Source organism: Neomonachus schauinslandi, chromosome 2 (assembly GCF_002201575.2).
Source record: "Neomonachus schauinslandi chromosome 2, ASM220157v2, whole genome shotgun sequence".
In the NCBI taxonomy this organism is placed as follows: Eukaryota; Metazoa; Chordata; class Mammalia; order Carnivora; family Phocidae; genus Neomonachus; species Neomonachus schauinslandi.
In genome coordinates, this window is record NC_058404.1 from 97573764 (window position 1) to 97583169 (window position 9406).

At 33.7% G+C, this 9406-nt stretch overlaps 1 pseudogene; it reads right to left on the reverse strand.

Moving 5' to 3' along the window:
- Window positions 1-9069: 9069 nt before the first annotated feature.
- Window positions 9070-9168, reverse strand: LOC123324205 (annotated as a pseudogene).
- Between the last annotated feature and the right edge of the window lie 238 nt (window positions 9169-9406).

Below are 9406 nucleotides of genomic sequence, written 5' to 3' on the forward strand. Positions count from 1 at the left end.
TTTCTTTCTTTCTTTCTTTCTTTCTTTCTTTCTTTCTTTCTTTCTTTCTTTCTTTCTTTCTTTCTTTTTTTCTTCTTCTTTCTCTTTTTTTTAGGAAGGGGGGTGAAGAGGGGCAGAAGGAGAGGGAGAGAGAGAATCTTAAGCAGGCTCCATGCCCAACGCAGAGCCCAAATGGGGCTTGATCTCACAACCCTGAGATCATGACCTGAGCTGAAATCAAGAGTCAGACGCTTAACTGACTGAGCCACCCATGCACCCCAAGACTTAGATTTTCAATTTGAGATCTTTCCTCTTTTCTAATGTAAACACTTAGTGATATATATTCCCTTCTTAGGACTATTTTAGCTATATTCTGCACACTTTGATATTTTATTTTCATTTTTACTTAGTTCTATGCTTTTATGTATTTTTAACTTTTTTTTTTTAGATTTCATCTTTGTCCTATGGATTTTCTGGGAGTATATTGCTTAATTGTCACATATACAGAGGCTTTCCTGTCATCTTTCTCTTATTGATTTTAGTTTGATTTTGGCATATTAGATAACACACTCTGTGTGATTTCACTTATTTTAAACTTGTTGAGGTTTGTTTTTTGGCCTGGGATATGGCACCCATGGGTGCTAAAAAAAAAAAACAAGTGCAATCTGCTGTTGTTGGATATTTATCTATATTAATTAGTTTGCGTTAGTTGACTGTATTATTGAGTTTTCCTATATCTTTGCTGATTCTCTAATAGTTTTATCAATTGCTGAATGGGTATTAAAATCACCAACTATTATCACACATTTATTTATTTCTCCTTTCTCCTGTACCAATTTTTGCTTTATATATTCTAAAGCTCTGGCTAACAGAACATAATAATAAAAAATAAATCTCTATTGTTTGGGGCATAAACATTTAGATTCATTATGTCTTTTAGGTAGATTAATATTAATATTATTAAGTAATATTCCTCTTCATCTCTAAGAATTATCTTTGTTCTGAAGTTTATTTTATCTAATATAACATAGTCATTCCTGCTTTTTTTAAAAAAAATGTTTGCATGATATTTCTTTCCCTGTATTTTTACTTACATTTTACCTTTGTCATTGACTTTGCAATGGATTTCTGGTAAACGGTATGCAGTTAGCTCTATTTTTAAAAGTCCATTCTGCCAATCTCTTTCAACTGGTGTATTTACACCATTTACATTTAAGGTAATTATTGATATTTTATGGCTCTAATATTTCCTTTCATTATTTGTTTTTTGTTTGTTTTCTTAGTGTCTTGTCCCTTTGTGTATTTTTTCTTGTTTTCCTGGGAGTACTTGAACATTTTTTTAAATTCTACATTGATTTATTTATAGAGTCCTACTGGGGCCAACTGACACTGGAGGCAGTGAAGGGTATCAGAGTGCCCGTTCACCCTGCTTCCTACCACCTACCTTATTCAGTCTCATTACTGATGGGTATATGTCAAAATTCAGGTTCCTAGGTTCCCAGTTGGGTCCTGTTCTCAACAGGGTAAGGAGAAAGTAGAGTATTGCCTAGTCTCAATTCACAATGCCTCATGTAGTCTCATTAATGCAGGGTAGGGTAGAGGTTCCGCTCCTCCCTAGGCCCCACTGACACTTGGAGTAAGGGTGGGGCAATGAAGCATAATGATGTCTAGACCCACCTCAAACTATACTGTCATGGTTTTTGCTGCAAGGTGTAAGTCAAAACTTACCTTGCCATTAGACACTTATGACATTAGCCTGGTGGAATAAGTAGAGCAGGACCTGCTTCCACTAGGAGGGGGATGAAAGATCAGTTTTCCCTGCTCCCTGACCATTAAAATCATGGGTGTGGTACAGGGTGGTGTGAAGGGTTCCCACTGATATTTGGCTGAGGTGGAGTATTGCCAGACCACCCTTTTCCCAGACCTTTGCCCAGGCAAACAGGCTTTCCTTAAAGCTTTTATCTGTGCGTGTTGGCGGTTCCAGGTTAGAGGTTTCTGGAGCACCTTTTCAGGCTATATGGGAAGCAATAAGGAAACCCAAGGAACTCACTGCTGTGTTGTTCCTCAAGTCCTGAAGTCTCTAGGCAGTTTATTTCTTTTCACCTTTCAGAATCATCTTATGCTTGTTTCAATCCAGGGTTTGTGTTAAACTTCTTATGATTGTGTTATAACCAGATATTTTAGTTGTAGTAATGAGATCCTGAGTGAAATTCCACCTTGGCCAGAACTAAAAATTAAAATTGGATTATTATCCATTTTTTATTTGGTACATTATTCATAATTAAAAATAGAAAACACAAGAAAGAAACACACTTTTGAGATCATTTGCAGATTTTTTTCAATATATCACATAATTTGTTGTGTAAATTCATTTCAATTATGCTCATGTACCTTGGTTTTGGAGAAAAAGTCAATAATATACTGAAACTAGATGTTTTAATATAATAACATGATTTCTTATGTTTAATCATCCTACATAAAATATGCCATGCATACACCTCTTTGTCTCCATGTCTATTATTTTAAATTATTTTATATAAATAAGTATAGAGGTCTAACCTTGGAAAAATTTATTTAAGCACTTTCTTACAACAGTCACAAAAAAAGATTAAGAAGGGAAAGATATTTTCCTAAAATGAGGATGAATACTACTTTAGATCAACAGTTAACATTATACTTGAATTCTGGAATAGCATAATTTTTTGAAAAGCAAGAGATGCTATTATTTAATAGTTACATGAATGAGAGAAATACAAAGGAATTAGCATAAATCTATTAAAAGTATTTGGCAATGAATATATAAAACAAAATTAGTAACATTTATCAACCAATGTATAATTTATTTGATGAAACTAATATAATAATATGAAGTAGTAGAGATGATAAAATGAACAGAACAAGTTGTCTCCAATAAATGAATATATGTATTGCAATTCTGGCAGTCATTTTTTAGTTCGTTTGGAGAAAGTAACAAGATAAAGAGATGATACTATGAAAAAAGTAAGTTGTAGGTTAGAATAATGAATATGAACCAGCATGATAAAGCTATAATGAATTTAAATAGTGCTGTTTAAAGATTGTGAAAATCCATTGAATACACAGTATTTTTTCTAAAGACTAATATATGATAAACAGATTTTTACAAATCAACAAGAAATGGAAAGATCACATTAAAAGCAGCGGTATAATTTTTCACTTTAAACAAATATAATATTGAAAATATTCCCAAAAAGAAGATAAGAAAATATGAAACAAGTAAAATATAAATAAGATATGGTCTTCTTTGTTAATCTTGTATTTCCTGCTTGTGATGGAGTTTTAGCTACAAGAAGAATTTGATATTTTTTATTTAATCTGAGCAAAACAGCAGAAGCATTGTGCAAATAAATAACAACAGATAGGCACCTGGCATTTATTTAATAAATATTATATAGACTCCTTTGTACACCAGTCTGTATTCTAGGTCCTGGGCAAGAGCTAAGCAATTAGCCAACATCCCTAAACTTGGGTTATTTACATTCCAAAAAAGTTTGACTAATCATTAGGAAGTAAACAAAGAAGAAATTTCCAATAGTGATAATTGCCATGAATATAGTGCAGAGAAACAGGATAGGTATTAAGCCAAGTGGGTGGATTGTCAGGGAAGGCTTTCAGGCAGTTGCATGTCAAATCTAACCTTCATGACTCAGAGGAGTGGTTCAAATCCTGATTAAAGGTAAAACAGTCACCCTAATATATAGCTGCTACACAGATTTAATGGACTGTCACTGTGTTAATGAAGGACCATGCTACCCGATTCTCTGTTTTTTTTTTAAAGATTTTTATTTATTTATTTGAGAGAGAGAGAATGAGAGACAGAGAGCATGAGAGGGAGGAGGGTCAGAGGGACAAGCAGACTCCCCGCTGAGCAGGGAGCCCGATGCGGGACTCGATCCTGGGACTCCAGGATCATGACCTGAGCCGAAGGCAGTCGCTTAACCAACTGAGCCACCCAGGCGCCCCTGATTCTCTCAGTTTTAATGTAAATTAGAAAATGGATTTTTATAGGAAAATCAGAGATTTTTGAATGTTGATAACTGAGTTAAATTTGGAATCAACATTGCTTACCTATTAATTCAATGAAAACGAAACACATTCTTAAGTTAAATCCCTCAGGTCACTGGTGTGCAACCTCTTTGATAGATCATCCTTATGTATTTTTTAACCATATAAAAAATTCATTTGCTTCATTAAAGAAATGAGAATTTTTTAAGCCCCACAAGTCCAGTAAATATTTACCCCCTTAATCCACCAGTTTGTCATCTCTATTCTAGATCATTAAAATTTTCTTCTACCATTATTACAGAGTCCATATTGCTTCATTGAAGAAGTGGGAATTCTGAAAGTCCAGAGGTCCAGTGACTATTTACTGCCTGGTGATTTATAACACTTTGCTCTATAGATTTTATAGGTTCACTTGTTATGGTACATGATAAATATGCTTTGTGTGAGCTGCAGTTCTGGGATAAGCATCAGGTTGGGAGCCCCCAAAACAATTAAATCACCTTTCATATTTTTTAATAACTACAGGGAGCTCATTATGTCTGATTTTACTGAGGCAGTGCAAACAGATATGAGCTTCAGATATCATCTTCATCTTTCCTAATTATATTTTGGAGTTTTAAAAATGGACATCCTTAATCCTAATTTTAGGCATTGTTTTTATAACATTGCTATGTCCCAAAGTCTGAATTAATTTTTTAAAATGTTTCATTGATTTAGCAGTGGCAATAAAGGCAAAAGACTGAAGAGCAGTGAGAATGAACACTAAAGCTTCTCTGAGTTAAAGCTTACAAGCATACATAAAATAGTTTTAGTACTCTAACATTTAAAAGGTAACAGAAATTACATGTTCTAATTAAATAAGGTCTAAATAATGATTAATTCCAAAAGGAGAAAATTTCAAAATATTTTACAGACCTTAATCTATGTTCACGATTCCCACTTGCATATGGTATTATCGTGTACACGTTGGTATATTATGATAAATTTTGTCTAGAGAACAAGTTTACTATTTACTCACTAAACTTATTTTGTCACACTGACCATATGTCTTCTGAGAGAAGAATTCTACCGTTATGATTCCACATGGTGTAGACTTTCTACAGCCAAGAGGTTCTTTTTGTAGTAACAGATGTAGTTAGGGAAGCTCAGAGACTTGATAAAGGGCATATGTGTCCTTACAGATTAATAATTCTATCAGTAATTTTCTGAAAATTTTATTTACATTTTTTTCTCTTTCTGACTTAACAATGTGCCCAATGTAACAATCCACAAAAAATAAGAGAACAAATAAATCATATGGCACTGGGGGGGGGGAACCTCTGCAATTTTGTGTCAGTTTTTTTCTGAGTCAAATCCATGCCCAATGTAAATTTTTAGAAACAAATGTTTTCCTTATGTAAAGCTGAAAAACACTGGAAAACTAATCTTTAAGAATGTTAAGTAATTAAAAAAAGAATGTTAAGTAATTTTATTAAAAAAAACTCACTGAATTTCTGAATGCTTTTATGAACTTGATAACATTAATATTAGTAATAATGTTTAACATCAGTGTGCATATTTTAGAAAATTCTATTATCTCACTATTTTTGCATCTTATAGAAAACAAGTAGCTACTCTTCTACTGAATTTAATAATTTTATAAACTAATTTAATGAAAATAATATTTGCTTTGGCTGTCTTTGATTTTTTGGATATTAATGACAATCTAATAAGAAGTGTGTGAATATAATACATATTGAATATAATTTTATAATCTCAGAATGTGTACCTTGGGATGTGTACCAAATGTGTACCAAAAACTTCTATTAATTAAAAAATGAAATTGTCAAGATTCAAGTTTATTGATTTTTGTTTTGACAGTAAATAGATTTTTAAATTACTCATAATATAGCTTTTGATTTTCTTTATAGTGGTATGGAGATGTGTATATAAAAACCAAATAAAGATAAATAAAGTGAGAGCATTAATATGATTCCTGTTTTGATAGTCGGCAGAGCATAAATAATTTTTGATTGAGATTTTGTTAAAAAAAAGCTCATCCATTTTGTAATTCATTTGTACTTTTACAACTAATCATAATTAAAGATTCTTGTACAGATTCATTATAAAAAGTTAAAAAGCAAAATTTTATTTACAATATAAAAACAATCACCTGGGGCTTATGTAATATATTCACATTACTGTATTAAATGACTGTCATAAATTCATGACAAAAATATCAGATACATGAATATAGCTTATAGCAGAATTCAAAACTTCTGGAGGTAAATAATTCAAATGTGACTTTTGATACAATGTAATATAATTTTTCTTAATTTCAGATTTTTACCTTAAATAAATTGGATTAGAGAAATTAATGGCCCCATTTTTAATCAGTTTCATTTTTTTTTTTTTTTTTTTTTAAGTCTTTCCATCATTCTATGTTCTTTTCTTCTGGGCAACTGAGTTGGAAATAACTATATTCCATTTTTCTAGTAAAGGGACATCTCTCTTCTAACATACCAATATTGGAAATTAAGTACTAATAAATAAGAATCTACTCAAACTAGTAAAAGTAGTTTATAGAGATTCTTTCTCAAATTCCTCCTGAACAAGGTGGATATAAAACATGTGCACATGCCAATAGACACAGTGAACATGCAAAAAAATTCCCAATAAATGGAATAGTTTTTACATTAAGGAGAACCTGAGAAGAATGCAGTACTTTCCCCAAAGCAGTTAGCCTCCAAATTAGAAAGGGTGATAGATGATTGGCTAATACAAGACTCACAAATGGGAATTAGAGATTCATGAAATATTTTCAAAGCTTGCCCCTCTTAGAATAACATAATCCATGAAAATGTAGGAGGAAAACACTTAAAAAGTCATGATTTTCATATAAAAGTCCCAGGGCACTGTTTATTGAAATCATACTGGCAAGTTTGATAGTGTTTGTGTATGTGGGTGTGAGTATATTTTCTGTGCACGTTTGTGTCTGTGGATAGGTTTATTATTAGAAGACTAAAACTTCTGTCAAAACATTTATCAATTTCATTAACAACTAAAGAGCCCATTTGAAGTATAAAGTTTTATAATTTGAGTTAATAACTTCTTCTATTGACAAAGCAACTCTACAATAGCTGGTTATTTCCCTCTCACAGAAACTCAGAAAGAGCCATTGTTCAATGGGTTTATGGCCTTTGAGCATAGATAATTGATCATAAATCTTTAGGCAGTCCAGCTGGTTTTCCATATGACGGCAGAGAAGCACCATATGGTCTCTAGCACTCACAGGGATCCCCTGCACTCGCAGGTTAGAGATTAAAAATCTGTCACAGGATTAAGAAGCAAGCTGCTCTCAAATTAGTGTAAAATAAGTGATATTCTCAGATAAAGTGAAGAGGAACACTTTCTCCAAAAAGCTGATGGCTATTCCTGCAGTTTTCACAATCTTTTTGATAATATCCATGTCCATTTAGGTCTTGAAACCTCAAAGAGAATGAATTATAAGGTCCCTATGCCGTAGAGAAAAGCACTGTGTTGAAGCTTGGCTTGGTCCTAACAGGACCAGGGATATTATTTGGGACTTACTAGCTCCCTTCTCTGCTTTCTTCTGCATACTGTCATCATTTTCTTAGATATTTGTCCAGATGGCTGAAAATAGTAGCTTCCCAGAAAGTTCCTTCCTATCTCATACTTCAAAGTTTCTCTACTACAAGGAGACCTATTCTCTTTACTTAGCTTTGGCACAAATAATCCTATGGCAACAGATTATGTGTCCATCATTACACCTGTAGCAAAAAAGCAAACAAACAAAACAAAACAACTCCTCCTATATAGTGATGTCTAAAATGGAGGATAGTTTAGTTCTCTACAATACATGAGTTTGTGTTCCTGAGGGCAAATTACTTACTAGAAAGATGATGATGATGATCCATTTATCTAATCACTTATTTATGTTAGCTGGGATTTAGGGCTATGCCAGCAAATAGAATAAGAAAATGATTATATTTAATAGGTAGTATAAACATTACCATCTATATAGCAGGGCAACAGGGGCCATGACGTGGGAGGAGTCTTTATTTTTTTTCTTCAAGTTTTTATTTAAATTCCAGTTAGTTAACATATGGTGTAATATTAGTTTCAGAAGTAGAATTTAGTGATTCATCACTTATAAATCACACCCAGTGCTCATCACAACAAATGCCCTCCATAATACTGATCACTGGGAGGAGGCTTTAGAGCCAAAGAGTCATGACTAACCAGAGCCCACAGATTCCTTTTCTGGGCCATGTTCTAGGTTTTCAGGACCTTAAAAGGCCTTGCCCAAATGATCCAGAGCCATATTTCCAGTTTCTACATAGGTCTCTACTTTGAGTCTGTTCTGCTTAGGGGAGGATTCTGTTGTGCACATGCTATTAGGTCTAAGGAATAGCCAAGGGGAGGCTTTTTATTTATTTTTTTTATAAATTCGTTTTTTAAAAGATTTTATTTATTTATTCGACAGAGAGAGAGAGAGCAAAGTAGGCAGAGAGGCAGGCAGAGAGGCAGGCAGAGGGAGAGGGAGAAGCAGGCTCCACACTGAGCAGGGAGCATGATGCGGGGCTCAATCCCAGGACCCTGAGATCATGACCTGAGCCAAAGGCAGATGCTTAACTGACTGAGCCACCCAGGCCCCCAAGGGGAGGCTTTTTAGAGAGGCTGTTTGGGTGGAGCCTGAAAGTAAGAGCTGAAGTGTTCACACTTGTGAGCATGAGCTTCCTCCAGGAATAAGAAGAGGTCAATGATTAGAAGACAATGGGAGAATGAAGGGGTGGAAATTGGAGAGGGAGATGAACCATGAGAGACTATGGACTCTGAGAAACAAACTGAGGGTTCTAGAGGGGAGGGGGGTGGGGGATGGGTTAGCCTGGTGATGGGTATTAAAGAGGGCACGTTCTGCATGGAGCACTGGGTGTTATACGCAAACAATGAATCATGGAACACTACATCAAAAACTAATGATGTAATTTATGTTGATTAACATAACATAATAAAGAAAAAAAGAAGAAAAAAATTTTAAAAAGGAAAAACATGGAACACCTCACAACTTTATGTGTCATTCTGGCACAGGAGCTGTGCTAACATTCTATCATTCCAATATCAGTATATGTGCTGTTGAAGTATGTTTAATATTTTTAATCATAAATACAGGATTTTTTTCTTGATCTCTGATAAAATTGGTTTCATTATTTTGACTCATTCTTCTTACCTATTTCTTTTAAAATAAATCCGGATTTTGATATCCAAAAAAAAAAAAAAAGAAGACAATGGGAGAATCCATAGTCTCTCATGGTTCGTCTCCCCCTCTGATTTCCCCCCTTCATTTTTCCCTTCCTACTATCTTCTTTTTTTTTTAACATAT